Source organism: Pipistrellus kuhlii, unplaced genomic scaffold (assembly GCF_014108245.1).
Source record: "Pipistrellus kuhlii isolate mPipKuh1 unplaced genomic scaffold, mPipKuh1.p scaffold_m20_p_18, whole genome shotgun sequence".
NCBI classification, from domain to species: Eukaryota; Metazoa; Chordata; class Mammalia; order Chiroptera; family Vespertilionidae; genus Pipistrellus; species Pipistrellus kuhlii.
The window spans coordinates 13,837,813-13,856,069 of record NW_023425493.1 but is presented as its reverse complement, the minus strand read 5'-3'; the positions used below and the strand labels follow the sequence as shown (position 1 = coordinate 13,856,069).

General features: G+C 37.8%; 1 protein-coding gene across 5 annotated transcripts in view; it reads right to left on the bottom strand.

Moving 5' to 3' along the window:
• Positions 1–18,257, bottom strand: part of KCNK2 (potassium two pore domain channel subfamily K member 2) — a 151,465-nt gene that overhangs the window by 42,804 nt on the left and 90,404 nt on the right. The window lies entirely within an intron of this gene.

The following is an 18,257-nucleotide window of genomic DNA, read 5'->3' as shown; positions in this document are numbered from 1 at the left end:
TATTTTAATATAAAATACTCATAAGCAAACATTTCAACAATCTACAAACTAAAGCCATTGTTCCAATTAAACTAGACCACAAAAACTGAGGGGGTGACATGTGTAATAAAGCAAATATTTTTATTAAACGTACTTCTGTCTCTCTATATTTACAATCCTGTTAGCTACATGGTTTTCATTGCCATTTACTGAGAAGAGTATATTGCTTTAATGGACTACTAGTTGGTCACGTTAACCGCCTATTTTCCTCCCCATAATATTTTCATCTTTCCCTGCTTCCTACTCAGTCAGTTTCGTATTCATTGCTAGTCAGCTCATCTACTGAGTTTTTTCTTTTAATGTATCTAATTTTCAAGAGCTTTGCCTTTTGTTATTAGCCTGTTTTTATTAAATGAAAATAATAATTATATTAATTTCTTTGTTTTGTACCATGTATTAACTCAATTCCTTGAGCAAAGTGCTATCCTTCCTTTATTCAGGTGAATTTCTTCAGGTGTTTGTGAATTCCTGGCAAAATTTTCATACTCATAAGCACAGTACAACACTAGATTGGTTAGTATTTATGGCTGCAATGGATTTCCCAGTCTCAGTGAGAATCATTGCTGTGCTGGTGGTGTAGGTAAGATTCCTTTTAAGGAGCCTGGTTGAAGTAGAGTTGTGTTGGCCAAAAAGTGGAGGACTCTCCTAGTGGGTGCGCACTTCACATAACTCACGAGAGAGAAGGGTCTCCTTATTCCTCATGATGGCCGCCAGCTCCCAGCCACCAATTGCTCTCAAGCCTGCTGCCTGCTCTGGGAATATCTCTAAACTTAACTCTGAAATGCTTGTATTCACATCTTTATTCCAGAGGCGAAGACTGGAGACTGCTGCAAATTTCCACCAATGTTGATTAATTTATAGGCTACTGGCCATGGGCTCCCTTCTGCTTCTAATTTTGGTGCCTTCAGAAAAAAATTTCTCTCTGGAACCCTCTGTTTTGCTTCTATGAGGGACGTGGGGTCCCCAGGTCAAAAAGAGTTCATTGTCAATCTGAATCTATACTAGTATGCTTCATACGATCCCCCAAATCCATCCTGTTGTGGATCCCTCCATCCACCTCCCTGACCTCAACCACACTATGGACTTCTTTTCCCATTATTTTTACATGTCATCTCAGTGCAACTTTTTGGGTATATGAGGTAAAAATGCATGTTTTTATCAAACAACTGATAAAGTAAATTCATGTTGTATCAGATAAAAATTAAATGTGTGAATTTAATGATGTTTTTTTTAAAGATGGTAAGTACTAATCATCTAATAAAAAGTCCACAGATTTAGAGTAAAATGCAAACATGACTTTTTAAAGCATTTTTCTTAAAAGTCTAGGATTATCTGATTGAGAGAGAAATCGGACGAACAGCCTATAAAAGCTTCACAATTCATTGTAGCCATTTTTGCTCACTAGATAAGTGACCCTGGGCAGATTATTTCCTCATCTGGTGACAGGGTATGATTGTTATTATTGTCTACTTCATTGATTTGTAAATACTAAGTAAGCTATTACATGAAGAGTGCTTCGAAAAGTCTATTATACTGCATGTGCTCAATATACATTATGTTAGGCACTGTGATCATTATGATTATCATTACTATTCTAATAGTACTGGTAGTAGCAAAAAGTAGCCAATCATGTACTTAACCCTATTGATATGCAGACTATTAAAGAGCTAATGGAATGGCATCACAATTACAATACACTCTCTACTGTGTTCGGGAATGTCCTGTCAACCATGGCCGCCATTCTTTGGAAGGAGCATTGGCAAAGAGCACGCAGAGAGGAAGTCATCTTCTCACCCTGATGGTCGAAAGGATAGAGGATGTTTATGCTGAAGAAAAGATGGAGAAGGGAAGAATGCAGACCAGCTGCTTTCAACTATCAGAACGATTAAAATCTGGGGAAGGAAACAGACCTGCTGTGATGCTCAGGGAAAGAACAAAAGCAATGGATATAAGCTACAAAACGTGAGCTCGAGCTGGGGTAACTACAACCAACATGGTGTAAGTGGCTAAACAAAGCAGGCAATTATTTGCACTGTCTGACATTCTGGACTGAGCAGTACCATCACCACATTTTGCCACTGTCCTATTAAAATCCTTTAGAACACTGTTTTTTCCTATAGCAGGATCCAATCCAAGATTATGCATTATATTTAATTAAAATATCTTTTTTGTTTTTTTAATCTCCCAGAATAGTTCCTAAGTCTTTCTTTGTCTTTCATGACTTTGATGGTGTTTAAAGAATACAAACCAGTTATTGTTATTTAATTGTGTCTGGTACATCCTCACAAAAGAATTCAAGTGATACATTTTTGGCAGGAATACCCCATACGTGATACTGGGTCTTTCTCGGTGCATACCACCAGAGGCACATGATGGTTTGTCTTAGGGGATGCTGTTGACCTCGAGTAGCTGGCTAAAAATGTGTCCACTAGATTTTATTCCCCATTGAAAAGTTACTATTTCTGTCCTTTGCAATTAGTAAGTCATTAAGGAGTAAACACTGAGATTATGTAAACATTTTGTTCCTCAAACTTTCACTGATTAGTTATAGTATCTGGAAATAAACACATAAACAGTGCTAGAAAACAAAATATTGAAGATAGGTGAAGTAGTAAGATAGTAAGTGAGATAATAATAATTTCATATAGATTACAATTACTAACAGAACCCAGAAGGTGGAAAAAGGAATCAGAGGAGTGAGCAAGGTTGTTGTCCATCCACTGTCTAGTTCTAACGTGGCTTCAGAAACCTCCATGGGTTGTAATGGACACATATGTTCCTATATAAGAATGAGGAGGGACTGGGAGCTTCTGAGTCAGATAAAGAGCCTGCCATAATTGGCCCTCAAAACCTAGGGAAAACTAGCAAGACCATGGGCTCTGATGTAAGGAGTCCTCACATTTCTTTTAAAATATATTTTATTGGTTTTTTTGTTTTGTTTTGTTTTTGTTTTTTGTGTTTTTTTTTTCGTTTCGTTTTGTTTTTTTTGCAGAGAGGAAGGGAGAAGGATAGAGAGTCAGAAGCATTGATGAGAGAGAAATATCAATCAGCCGCCTCCTGCACACCTCCTATTGGGGATGTGCTCACAACCAAGGTACATGCCCTTGACCGGAATTGAACATGAGACCTTTCAGTCTGATGCTCTATCCACTGAGCCAAACCAATTAGGGCAAGGAGTCCACACATTTAACTAATGTATCTCCCATCTGCACTTATCTGCTCTTGAAATGTTCTATTGATATATCAGAACAGTATGTACAGAGGGTTCATCCAGGGCACATGCAAAAAAGACCCAGAAAACCTTGTATTGATGCAGGTTAGTATAAAGCTAGGAAAAGTCCTTGGCAAGTGGAATGGAGAAACAGACAGTTAAAGAGAAGACTGAACAATTTACAGCCAGCTAATAAATCGCAAGATTTCGTCTTCCCTAACCAAGGACACTTAGAAGCAAATGCTTTACACCATCCAGGCCATGCCAGGGCAGATGCACCCGCCCCTACTCCCTTGCTGGTGACGTCTTTGAAGGTAAAACTGACCAGAGAGTGACCCTGACCCCTCTAAATGCTCATTTTGATGCACCGGAGTGTCAAAGAACACATCTGGAAAGCAGGTGAATATTCTGATGGAGACCTCCCCTAAAATGCCCCACTTTTAGAAAACAGATAAAAATCCTTAAGACAAAAGACCCAGAGTGAGCTGTCCCTTGAGTATGCCTGTGCCTGCATCTCTCTCCCCCCTCCCTCTTCCCTCCCACCTCCTCTCAGCCTTCTTCCCTCAGGCATGTATCTTTGCTTTCTTTCTCCTAAACGCTAAAGCTCCCAGGAGACTTGCAACCAGGGGAGCAGTAGGCAGTGACAGCTTGTTCCCGGCTATACCCTGAACTTGTCTCCCAGAGTCCTCCTTTGCCCATGTACCTTATTTCCTGAGTCTATGCAGCCCAGCTGGCTCATTTCTTCTGCCTCTGGAACTTTCTTACTAAAGGGCCAAGGCAGCTGTGCCTAGGATCACACCTGTTGCTATGATCATACTTCTATCTCAAGCCCTTCCTTTGTTTCACTGTCCCCGGCTCTAATAAATGTTCTCCCAAAGTCACAAGGACTCATGGCTTTAAATCTTTCCTGCATAAAATCAAGAACACACACATTCCAGACCATGCCGGAGCAGACCCACCTGAGCCCTGGGCCCTTTCTGATGACAGCATCAAGGTTATAAGAAGACAAAGGCCATCCCAAAGGTTAAAAAGTCTGGGAATGTTTAGCCAGAACTACTAGTGTTTGGATCAGTATACTGTTTCTGCACACTATCCAAGAATGGAACTCTACAGCTTCAACCCTGTCCTATATTCTAACATCAGCAAGTGAAGCACTGAGAACAGGAAGTCCTTGTTAACTTGTCAAGGTGGACTGTTTTGTCATCAGTTCTCAGATTATTCCAGAGAGCCCTGCTAAGGTCCAAGGCTGTTCTTTATTGCCTCTCCAGATAAAAGCTACGTGGCCTGAGGCAGGGCAGGCCTCTGCTTCACCCTATTCCATCCCATTTGCTCTTTTTGCACAAGAGGACACATGTCTTCAGTTATATCCATAAGAAGTAATGTACTTCCCAGAAGGATGGGGGTCAAAAAAATTTTTTTTATATTTTTAAAAAATTCTGACTGTGGCATTGCTATAAATAGATTCTATTGTTTAAAGAATAAAAGCCTAGCTGTCACAGGGCTCCATTTGACCTATACCATGCAAGTTAAAAGGGTGTAAGAAACAAGAACTCCAGGTTTCCATCCATTACTGGTTCAGATTTGGCCTGGAGGCGACTGGGACACCATCTGATAAACTTATAGAGGATTTCCTCAGGAAGCCTGCTTACATCCCCAACAAAATGGCCCAAAATCAAAAGAGAATTCTAGATATAAGGAAATCTGCCTTTCATTGATAAAAAAAAATAAAAATAAAAATGAGACCAGTCCCTTGGGGCTGCATTTTTATTATCTCCATAACAAAGTGAGCAGAAGGGAGCAGGAATGAAGGAACCTGACATGGTTCTTCTCTGAATGTATTCTACCCCACCTTATAAACAGTTGTGTGGGCACCTTAGGCTGAGTGATTGAGACTGTGCCTCAGGGTAGGCATTCCTCATTCAATCTCCTCCTTCAATCGCCTCTCCCCAAAGTGCACAAAGAGTGACCTGGCAGTTTTCTGATGTAAAGGGAACACCTGCTGATCCCCACACATTTCCCTGGGTGACAGAATCAAGTGGCTATTGGGGGCGGAGGGGAAGGTTTCTCGTGGTCGCTTCCTCTCCCCTCTTCTCTGTATAAAGTAAGAGTAGACTTTCCTCCAAGATTTAGCACATGCTCTAACCAGTGAATAGCTAGACACTAGTTAACTGACTTGCTATGATAAATGGCTTCATGAGTCATAGATGAAAGGTATCTATTAACTCTGAGCCATAGTTTGTTAAGCTTTTAAAATTTTAATCATTGTGACTGTCTGGCCAGTCGGCCGCATCTTCATGGCCCAGAGGTGTGACAGACCATTATAACAAGATGGAAAAGAAAAAGAAACAGCATTAAGCTGTAGTTTTCTTCAACTCCTAAATGAATGTTGTTCACACTCAAAACGTCCCCCCTCGAGAATGCAGCCATCAGTTTATGGCATCTCATAGGCATAACAAGAGAGTGTCAGCCACCCAGCTTCCAAAGAGCTTGAGGGAACAGGGCAGACTGAGGGAGGATAGGGCATGGCCTTGGAGGAGGTGGGGTGGAGCAGAGACCAGAGAATGAGACCTGGGGGCTTAGGGGTAGAGTTCAACAGTACACCAGGGTTGGCTTGAAACCCAATTGTTAAATTTTCAGGAATTTTTCAAGTTAAATGACTTCACGTTAGTAACCTGAAATTACTTATACTAGGAATATTTACACTGCAGAAATTAGTATGTACTACAATTTAGGGCTTCCCCACCCCCTTGCCACCTACTATTTACCAACACGTTACAGAATAAAACAGAGTCAAAGTTAAGAAACGGTAAGTAATATGTGCCATTAATTTGGATGGAAGCCGAGCCAATACCTGAAGTCAGCTCTTGGCATTTATATGCGTACACCACACGGAACAGCTCTCATCCCTTCTCTTTTTCGCATCATTTTCAGGGAAAGACCTTCGTAGGCAACTCCTGTAGGTCCATTGTAAGTGGATCATCTGCAGGAGGCCCCTACCTGCCACCCTGTCTGAACAGTCTCAAGTGGACAGTCCATTTTTCTGACGGAATTTATTGATACAACAGATAAACAATGCCCTCCTTCAAGCACTGCATTTGTAATTATTTAACTTGTCTTAATTTAATTAAACAAGGAAGCCATTCGACTGAGGTGGTTCTAACACCTTAGGAGCCTACTTAAGCAAACCCAAACCTAACCTAGTAAATGTTCCAAGGTTAAGAAACCAAAACCTAAGGACAACCAATCACAAACAGCCACTGGACTTTTCCAAATAAGGCAACCCCTTAAGCTACAGCCAATCAAAGAACTTGCTTGCTTCTAAACTCTTCCTGTTTGGTATGGCCCAATTCAAAACCACTTTTGCTCAAATAGACTCTCAACATTTTTAATATGCCTCACTTTATCTTTTAGCATTTGTAACAATCAATTTAATAGCTATCTGATTTCATATATATATATTTTTTCAAGTACCTTGACACTTACCATAATTGACAACCGATAAATATTTCTTGACAGGCCCATACAACTAAAAAAAAAACCTCACAATATTTTAGAAAAAGGGTAAAGATTAAAAATATATATATACAGAGAAATACAGTATTTCTGTGTAGGAACTCATGAAAAATTAAAAAGTTCTCCATTAATAAATAAACGTACTATCTTTGCATTCAAAATAACCTAGCTTTTACATTTTACAACTTAATGAAATGAATCTAAAATGCATCTGCAATAAAATGAATAGTCAATAAATATTTAAAAGGAAGACTACTGTAAAGTTTACTGCCAAATTAAAAAGATGCTATCTATAGTTTTAATTAAAAATTATGTGGCAGATTACTAAATAAAAATAATAGAAAACACAAGAAAGGTTCCCAGCATGTAAATGAATTTAATATTTTATAATATTACCAGATTGATTAAAGTATCAAATATTTTTAACATGATTCAAAAATATTATACCAAAAAGATAGGAGAGTAGTTCTCTAAGCATAACTCTCAGGACAGAACGACAAAGAAAATGAAGGATAAACATGACTACACAAAAATATAAGAATGCTGTATGTGAAAAGAAGAGCAAAATCATTCTGTAAAGGCCAAACGTTTTTGCTGAGTCAGTGGAGAAAGACTCAAATGTTTCTAACTAGTTCTAGGAGGATTCCTTTGACCAAAGAGCTAAGCTTTCATTTAATTTTTAGGGCTGAAGTGGCTTGAATTCGTCATGTTTGCACCTGTGATTTGAGATATTCTAATTCAGTCTTTCACAACAATTACTCAAACCTTAGATTATTACTTAATAATATACCTATTAATGGAAAACTTTAAATATCCGTATTGATAAACCCAAAATGCATTATTGGTTAAGTGTCGATAGGATATTTAACCTGTCAAATGGCCAAATTTTACAAATAAGTTCACTTTCATTGAAAAATGTCAGGGTAAACTTGTAATAAGCAATTATTTGGGTAATAATAGCCTTTTTACCCTCTGCATGAGACTTACATAAAGTAACGTAGTTAAACTGTTAAGACTTGCTGGCTGCAGCAACATACATACTTTGGACTGAAGGATTCTATTTGTCTACTTTGCATTTCATGAAAATCTTGACTCTTTTAGCCAGTTTTCAATGTGGAGGTAGGAGTTTATGATTACTTTTATTAACAGCAATAATAAAAGCAACCATAAATTTAAAATTGCATTTACATAAACCCTTTTGAAGTTAAACACATTTTTTTAAAAAAATCTAAGTAATTCTGAGAAAAAATTTAGGATGTAGAACTCTAATACCCCAATTCCGTGAAGAAAAGATTTGGGTGAGACAAAAAATGCATGCTATCATTTCACTCAGTTCAATTCTATATCATATGAAGTTATACATAGGAAAGAAGAAATAAAATATTATCAGAGCAATCTGTATGATTAAGTTTGGTTCACTGCAATACTTACCAATAAATACTATATGCCCATCCCTGTGCTAGGTACTGAAAACACAAAGATAAAGAAACCACTGTTTTAAGAAATTCCAAATTATTAATAAAATCGATTAAATATGCTCTCAACCAACTTTTCTTTAAACACTAATGAAGGTAAGCACACAAATGGAGAAAGATTTGCCAAAAACCAAGGATGGCAATATGTGTGTGAAAAACATTCTCATTAAAGCACTGAGTTGGCATAATGTGGGTCCTATGTTTATTTTGATCTCTGAATCAGCCCAGCCTCCTGGGAAGTGGCCAAATTAGGTCTATTCAAATGTTGAATCTATTTAGAGGCCAGAACTGCTCTCAAAATGCAGCATTTAAGCTCTAAAGGTAGGACAGACCCAAGAAGAGACTTAAAATAACTCTATATCTGGACAAGAAATGTCCATGTACTGTATCGGGAAATTCAGCATAGAACCCAAGGAAAATGAAACACACCATGAGCCTCTAAACAAAATCATAAGTAAATCAACTGCTAAAAAACATAAATAAAATCAGCATCTAAGACAGGAATTTACTCCAAGTGAAAATTTCATGGGACAGTGTGAACTAAGTTTTGAAAGAGATCTAGAATATCCAGAAACTTAGGAAAAAAACAACAGAATTTGTATTAAAATTACGCAATAAAAATGTTTAAAATATGAACAGGTAAGGAAGAAAATGAATGACTAAAAATCTTAGAAATAAAACATATGAACTATTTTTTAAAAGAAATAATAGATGAAACAGACAAATATAGATGAAGGAAGAGTTGGTGAATTTGACGACAATGCTGAAAAAATCACATGGAATCTGACACAGAATGGAAAAGAGATTTAAAATAAAAACATAAAGGAGCACTTAGGAAGTAGAGACTTGGAGGATTGAGAGACTCCAACAACCAATAATACAAGTTCCAGAAGAAGTAAATGGATGAATTCTAGGCAAACAATACTTCACATACTATTAGCTAAGAATTTTTAAGAATTAAAGACCTGTGCATTCATATTAAATGTGTACTCAGTTTTGAATATGATAAATACATATAATCCACATTTGAAACAGCATAGAGAAACCAGAGAGTACATACATAAGAACAAAACCAGAAAGCTAGCACATAAAAGGAGGAAAACAGATTTGTTACAAAGGAACAACACACAAGCAATAACAGTCATTGGAAAATAATGAAGTAATATCTTAGAAGTGCCGGTGGAACACAATCATTATCCTGAAATTTTATATTTAGCTTACTATTAAAAAAATGAATGAGGGTCTTAGTATAGCAATTTTCATATGTACAAAGTACAAGAAACCTTACCACCCAGGAAACCTCACCAAAATAACTATCTAGGTATGCTTGAGAAATTACATATTTCAGAAAGAAGAAAAGAGAGCCCAGAAGGAAAACATAAGATAGGAGAAAGAGAAGGGGGCACAGAAATGGGGGGGGGGGGATGCCTGAAAAATTTAATCAACTACTAACTGTAAAACACATGTGTGCACGCGCGCGCGCGCGCGCGCACACACACACACACACACACACACACACACACACACACACAGTAAACACCAACGTAAGCCAGGGGCAATAGTAACAAGGTGATTGGGAGATGAGGAACTTCAATCAGTAAGTTAAGCATTGTTTGTCTAAAATGCTAGCGATATAAAGTATTAGCTAAAAATGTGTTCAAGAATAATGGTAACAACTATCAAGCCAACAAAAGCATAGGAAAGGAGAAAAGAAAAAAAAAAGAAGCTCTGGCAGTTTCTTATCTGGTGTGTGGAAGTTCTCAAGAGTACCTGGTAAAGTTCCAGAGCATGGACCTAAAATGTTCTCAAACAGCTGGTTCATGTGGCCCTCACTGAGATGGTGGGGTGATGAAACGATGCTACAAGAAGATGGCCCCTTGATGGGCTCTCCCATTATCCTTTGAAATCTCTTCTGCACGTAGGTTGTATCTACAGTTTGAGTTCTGCATAGTATTGTTCCTTTAAAAATAATCAGACTAGCTTGTTTCCTGTCCCTCCGTACAGTAATTCAGGTGAGTGACTGTCAGATAACTATAGTGGCAGCTCACTTTGCCTTGCCACTCTCTTTGACGGACCTTTTTCTTTAATATCTCATGGGTTGTCTTACAAAGAGTTTTTTAGTGGAATAACCTGCCCCTTTCCCAGCCTCTACCTCCCACATCAGGAGAGCTGGGGAGGCCCCTGAACTCTTGTCATCTGAACAACACCTTGTCCCAATACTCCTGGCCTCAACAACACTATCTTGTTAGGTTCAAATCAATCACCACTGGGCCAGGGTTCTCAAACCTCTCCCATGCCCAGATCCAAAGGCCATACAGCTTTGAAGGCAATGAGGAGGCACCCTCACCTAATGCTTCGATTCTCCTTCTGGCTTCTGGAAAGTTCCACTGCCACCACCCCAAGACATCAAAATAGCCTGACTGTGGTCTTTTCCCATCCCAATCCATCTCATAATAGTTCATTCTCCCTGAACCACAGCTTTCGTCTTGATATTCGGTAACTTTATAAGTGTTCCAAGGTCAAGTCAATGTACAAGTTACCACTTCATATTTCCCAAATGTTAGAACTTCTAGGGATATCAGACTCATCATCAGTCACTGGAAAAAAATTAAAAAGCTGGAATTTTCTGATTCCTTACATTTTTTTATGTTGCTCATTCCTTCTAGAATATATATAAAATAGGGGAGTAAACCCAAGCAAGTCATATGTCCTGAAGCTCCACCCTCATTAGCCTCAAAGTAAATCTGCCTCTGCCAGATTATTATGTAGGATGACCTTGATTGGAGGACTCTTCCGGATTGGCTATGGTATTACTACTATGTTATTATACTGTCATTACAACTAATAAAATAATTCTCACTACCAGTAATAAAAACAAGGATCAACAGGTCAATACTATTATTTATTGATCACACTTTTTCTCATACTACATGCCAGATACAGTGCTAAACCTTTCATAGGCCTACCTTAATTAACTTTCATAAAACTCTATGAGATTTAAGTATTCCTACTCTCTGATGTGGAAGCTGAGGTTCATTGAAGTGAAGTATTGTATTCAAGAATGCACATACTACATGCTAAGGCTGAGATTTAAAGAGCAAGCATTTGGGATCAAGGCGATAGATACTGTTCCTCAAACTTAAAAAGAATTGTCTTAATTACATAACCACAGAGTAGGTATTCATAATTATGGCCCTAGCATTCTGCCAATATCTGCTGTTTTACCTAGTCACACTGGGAAGGAATATAGAGGTGCATTGAAATAAATGTGTCCATTAAAGTAACTAACTCAAAGAGTTGTTTTGATATATTCTTTAAATATATTTTTATGATTTCAGAGAGGAAGTGAGAGGGAGAGAGAGAGATAGAAACATCAATGATGAAAGAGAATCACTGATTGGCTGCCTCCTGCATGCCGCCCACTGGGGATCGAGCCCACAACCCAAGCATGTGCCCTTGACTGGAAATGAACTGGGAACCCTTCAGTCTGCAGGCCAGCACTCTATCCACTGAGCCAAACCAGCTAGTCCGGGTTGTCTTGATATTTAATTTAATGTTACATCACCAAACTTCAGCCCAGAAGCCACTTGACTGACAGTATTTCACAAAATGTCTCCCTTGCTATCTATAGTTGCAACTTACATAATAAATTCTGACACCACATTTATAAATTTGCAATTCTTTAAGAAGTGACGTGTTTCTTGCCATTGTTCATTGCATGAGCTTCTAGCAAACATATTTTCCTAACAACATACAACTGCAGTTAAAGGTGGAGGGGAAATTCCCTTGCAAAGGAATTTTGCCAAAGAACAACAATAATAATTGATCTGTATATTGTTCCCTAACTTACCAAGCTTTTTCTTCAGTGCATTGGTTTACATTCTATCCCCTTTCCACCCATGCAAATATGTGCTTGGTAAATGGGGGGAGGGAAGGAGGTAACAAGAGGGGAGCAGGAGTAGCAGTTACGCTTCGATAGGATCAGACCAGCACCCAGTGTCCCGCTGGTGACAACAGCCTGCAGCAGACATGACCTGGGAGAAGTGAAACAGCTCATCTCCAGGTCTTTCTGGAAGCCCACAGGCCACTTACTGTGAGAGTGTCTCACTTTCCTGGATTTGATGGTGTTTAAAGATGTGCATTTTTAATAAGCTGTGACCACTAAATGACCACTATTTTATCTTCAGCTGAAGCCAATAAACAGATCTGTCCAAGAGGTAATGAAATAATCCTGTAGAGATGGCTGTGACTTCACGTGCTAGTAAACTGCCTCTTATTATCTGATGCTGCTCTCATCCCAAGTGCTATTTAGCCGAAACCGGTTTGGCTCAGTGGATAGAGTGTCAGCCTGCGGACTGAAGGGTCCTGGGTTTGATTCTGGTCAAGGGGATGTACCTTGGTTGTGGGCACATCCCCGGTGGGGGTGTGCAAGAGGCAACTGATTGATGTTTCTCTCACATCAATGTTTCTAACTATCTCTCCAACTCTCCCTTCCTCTCTCTCTAAAAAAAAAAAAAATCAATAAAATATATTTTTTTAAAAAGAAAGTGCTATTTATTTTATAGCGTATTGGTTAAGACTGCAGGCTCTTGAGCCCAAATATATTGGTTTGAATCCTCGCTTTGCCATTCTGCCACTGAGGAAGTTACTTAAAAAAAAAAAAAAAAAAAAAAAAAAATCTCTTGGTGACTCAGTTTCCCTATTTTTTAAATAAAATTTTAATTCCTTCATGTGTATGTGAAAAAAACACACATCAAAGAATTAGCATGGTGCTGGGCACACGGTGAGTCAGTGAGTATTAGCCAGCTCACGTCACTTTCTTGACCATAAATAAAGCATGGCTTGGGCACTGCCACTGATGCTGAGAATGTGTCCTCTGCTGATCAAAATAACGCTGGTGATGGTGATGGTGCTGCTGCTACGAATCTCTTTACAGTAAGGAGTCGAGCCAACTTGCTTATTCCTGCTTTTTACTTTGCCGATTATACAAAGAAACAAAAACAGCTATTACTTGATACCAATCAAATGATCCATAAGGCAAGTGCTGGAAGTTACCGTCATTCACCTTTATTGTCACAGCCATGCAGGCTGGGCCTCCAGCAGAAGACAGCGCCCTTCACCAGCAAGTGGGAAATGTAATCATTGCAGCCCAGCACGCCTGCTATTTTGAAGGAATTGCTTTGACGTAGCTCAGAGGATTGCTAGACAGTATCGTACCTGAGATGACCCATTATTTTTCTATTGGAATATATACACACTACAAAGCACCAAGGAATGAGAGGGGAAAAGGCACCTATGTTTTTTCAACAAAACTGTACAATGTAAACATTGAAATGGCCAATAGAATTCTAACCCCCTCATTACGCATTTATGGAAATCTGAGGCCATGAAAAATTGAAATATTGGTGATAATTAGGTAGCATAGGTTGAAGAGATAAAATGCAAAGTTGTCCATTGTTGAGTGTCTATATTTAATGAAATGTAACTTGAAATTGGGGGTAAGGAACTATGCTTGCCCTGGCTATTACCTTGGGGCAGTAATTCAGAGCTCATCCACTGTTGTCAGTGTCAGACAGGAGCGGAGAGAGTGACAGCCAGCCTACCTGAAAGGTGCATAAATATGCAGACACCGAACTTGATGATGACAACTGAGGCTGAGCCACCAATTGAGGGTCATCAATTAAACTCAGTTTAAACTCAGCATCCATTGGCATCTTTCCGATTCATCTCTAGTCTGAGATGAGATTCCAATGCATTCTTTGGTTTTATATCTTTGAATTAATTTATTCATGTGCCTTATTTTTTATAAGGTATGCTATGGCAGAAAATTAACAATGCACATTTTACGTGTTTAAAAACTATGTCCTCGATAAGAGGAAGGCCGTGTAGTCTCAAGATCATATGAGGCTTTCTCACACAGTGTAAAGGCAAATATACTTGGCTTAATTCAATATTTATAAGTAAAAAGAGTCTTGGAGGACACATCAGAATCCAATGCTTTTCAAGCCAATTTGTGCAAATTACTTGTACATTTTTCCAAAGGTAACAATGGTACAGCCCCTAGAACAGCGAAGTCTTAGTAGTAAGTCTCTAGCAGAAAGAGATAAATAGACACCATCAGTTCACTTAAAATTTATGATAAAACCCATATACCTACTTTTCTCAACGTATGTTGCAATACAGGTCAGGGGTTTCAAGCACCAACATGGCTGCCAGGATCTGTGGGTTTAATACCCTATTAATGCCATGTACTCACTGTATAACATAGGCACATTATTTAATCTCTCAATGCCTTTATTTGCTTATCCCAAAATGGGACTAAAGACAGCAAGTACCTTATAGAGGTCTTCTAAGGATGAAAGCTATATATATATATATATGTTTATATATATATAACTTAAAACAGTACCTGGAACATACTAAGTGCTAGTATTTATTTGTTATTTTGTTTGTTATTAAGCCTGTTCACTTTGAATTAAGTAGAAAGAACAACTTTTGTGGCCCCTATCCCCACTCTATGTCCACAAATTAGAAAAACAAATCCAAAATGGAAAATAAAAAGCTATGTAGAAAGCTCAAAAATAAATATCTTTTAGATTCCCAACTGCCACTCCCAGCATATTTTCCTGGTCTACTTTTCCCCTAAAGCTATAGTATAATTAACAAACAGCATGCTATCTAACTTACTTTCTTATAAAGTCTCTTATTAGATTTTTGTCTATTTATCTGATGTACTTCAACCACCTAGAAACTATTCAATAGTCACTCAATAAATATTTGCCAAGTAAATGACTAAATGATTAGCATGTCTCTGAAAATGGTATTACTGCAGAGCCCAGAATATGTTTGCAAACCACAAAGGAGAGAATAAAACATCATATCTACAATTTGAAGCCTAAAACCAACAACAAAAAATTAGTTCATTATGATTTAAGGACAAAAGTCCTTAAGTAAAGAAAAAGAGATGTGTATGATAATAAAATACGAAAGCTAAATGTCGAATTGCAAAATTAAAATCTATGTTCCAGATAATTAAGGAGCGGAATTGAAATAATAGAAAGTCTAATTAGAGCTGTAGCTTACAGAATATGAATGATTTTCCAGAATTACAGGGGGGAAAAAATAAAGATAGAATTTCAAGAGGCAAATAATAATAAAGAAAGCAGAAAAACTGTCAGTGTCCCTAAAGGTGGGAAAAAAAAAAAAATTATAACAGAACGAGAGGCCCGGTGCATGGATTCATGCACTGGATGGGGGGGTCCCTCAGCCTGATCTGCACCCTCTCACAGTCCGGGACCCCAGGGATATTGGGCCTAAGCTGGCAGTCAGATATCCCTCTTGCAGTCCAGGGCTCTTGCAGTCTGGGAGAGACTCCCACCACCACCAGTGCACTCGCCAGCCATGAGCCCAGCTTCTGGCTGAGCGGCACTCCCTCTGTGGGAGTGCACTGCCACCAGGGGGCAGCTCCTGAGAGTCATAGTGACCCGTCATTCTGCCATTCGGGTCTATTTGCATATAAGGGTTTTGTTATATAGGATAATCAGAACTATACATAAACAAAGGTTTTTCTAAAATAAGACAAAATAAATGAAACCAGCACAAGATTAAAAAGAAAATCTCTAATCTAAAAAAAAAAAAAAAAAAAAAAGAGAGAGGGGGGGGAGAATTAAGGAGAACAGGTTGTCAATTAAAGCAGAAAAATCAGGCCAGTATCAAACTCCTCCTGTGTAACAGCAAGTGACAACAGAACAATAGAGAAATATCTATAGTTGTGATAGGAAAAAGTTACAACCCAAGAATTTTATACCTGACTATGTATACAAAAGAAAGCCAATTGCAAATATGTAAACATTTATTCCACTTGCATTGAAAAAATTGACTGAGAATAATATAAGCTAATTGTGAGATAAATCCTCATAATAACAAGGTATTTCTATGGCATGCTGAATTATTTTTCTCCCAGTTTAACTGACACATTTTAGATCTTACATAACAATTTAGATGACTGGATTGTATTGTCTAAAAAATGATTGAACAAAGGTTTTTTTCCCCCTTATACAAAGCATGATATTACTAGTAGTCATTTTAAAAGACAAGTATATTAAGTAATGACTTTCTGTATCTTTGAAGTTCATGTTAAAAAATCCACTTTTAGTTCTTTTTTTTAATTGAAAGGCAAATAAGCCATTTAAGGACAGATATCTTATGCCAACAAGCTCAGATTTATTACACCTATAGGATCATTGGTATTATTATATTAAATATCTCTAAAAATCAGCAATCATGATATGATACAAACTATATCAAGCATATATAGGAAAACCATGGTAAGAAAACATGGTCATATCAAGTTATATTCTTTTTTATACATTTCTGGATTTTTCTATTAATCACATATTTCCATATATAAAAAAACAATTTACATATGATAAATAAAATTTTATAAATAAAATAGAGTAACAATCATGATTTTTTTAAAGCATAGGAAAAGGACTATGAACTAGCCAGGTGGCTAGTTTGTTAGAGTATCATCCTGATACTCTAAGATTGCAAGTTCAATCCTTGCTCAAGGCACATTCAAGTACCAACCAATTAATGAATAAATAAGTGGATCAACAAATTGACATTTATTTCTCTTGCTCTCTCTCCCTTCCTTTCTCTTCCTATAATAAATAAATAAATAAATAAATAAATAAATAAATAAATAAATAAAATGGGGTACTAGATAAAGGAAAATAAATACAAAGTATATTTATTACATATGTTATATAATATTTAAATATCCAATGAGCATTTTAGTGACAAATAACTAATGATCATCCAAAAGGATAAAGATATGAAATGTTATTTTTTTTTTACTAAATTTATTGCGGTGACATCGATTAATAAAATTATACAGCTTTCAATGTACAATTCTATAATACATCTTAGATTGTGTGTTCACCATCCCAAGAAGAACTGACATTCTCTTAAGTTGGAATAATATGCAGCTGCTAAAACAATAAACAAATCTTCAGAAAGTGATAAGAAAAAAAATTCAAAATATATTATCTGGAAATAGTAAGAAAGTCTGGGTTTCACTTGTATAAGAAAGGGCCATGTATATATTAATTAAACATACATACATAAATACACCAATGATTTATAGAATAATAGCATGAAATAGTAATAGTGATTGACTCTGTATAGAGAATGAGAGACTAGGGGTCAGCTGCAGGGGATTCTCTCTCTATATAAGGGATCCCTAAAAAAGTACAGAACACTTCATCAGCTAACTCAATTTTGAAAATGAACTGCATTTTAATAAACTCTGACTCTGTAATCATTCAAAGTCTGTATACTGGTACATTTTTGGGGAATACCAAATAAATAAACATATATTATACACACACACACACACACACACACACACACACACACACACACGAGGCCCGGTGCATGAAATTTGTGCACAGATAGGGTCCCTAGGCCTGGCCGGAGATCAGGGCCAATTTGTGGGCTGACCGCAGGCAATCAAGGGGCCCCTGCTGGCACCCACCTTGGCAGGCCTGATGCTGCCTGCTCACTGGCCCCGCCCCATGCCTCTGGTCACCTCCTTCTGCCAAGTGACTGGTGAGGCAATTGGAGGGGAGGGGGGACCCCTGCTGGCTCTCACCTTGGCTGGCCTGGGGCCTGCCAGCTGGGGGAAAATCCTGCATTGAGCATCTCCTCCCTGGTGGTCAGTGCATATCATAGTGACCAGTTGTTCTGCCATTTGATCAATTTGCATATTAGGCTATTATTATATAAGATTTAAATATACATATTCAATATTTTTATTGCATTTTAAAGGGAGAGAAGGGGAAAGAGAGAAACATCTATGTGGTTGACTGCCTCCTACACACCCCCACCAGAGACCTTGCCTGCAGCCTGGGGAATATGCCCCAATCAAAAATCAAACCAGCAACCAGTTTGTGCATGGGATGATGCTCAACCAATTGAGCCACACTGGCTAGGACTGTCATTGTATATTTTTTTAT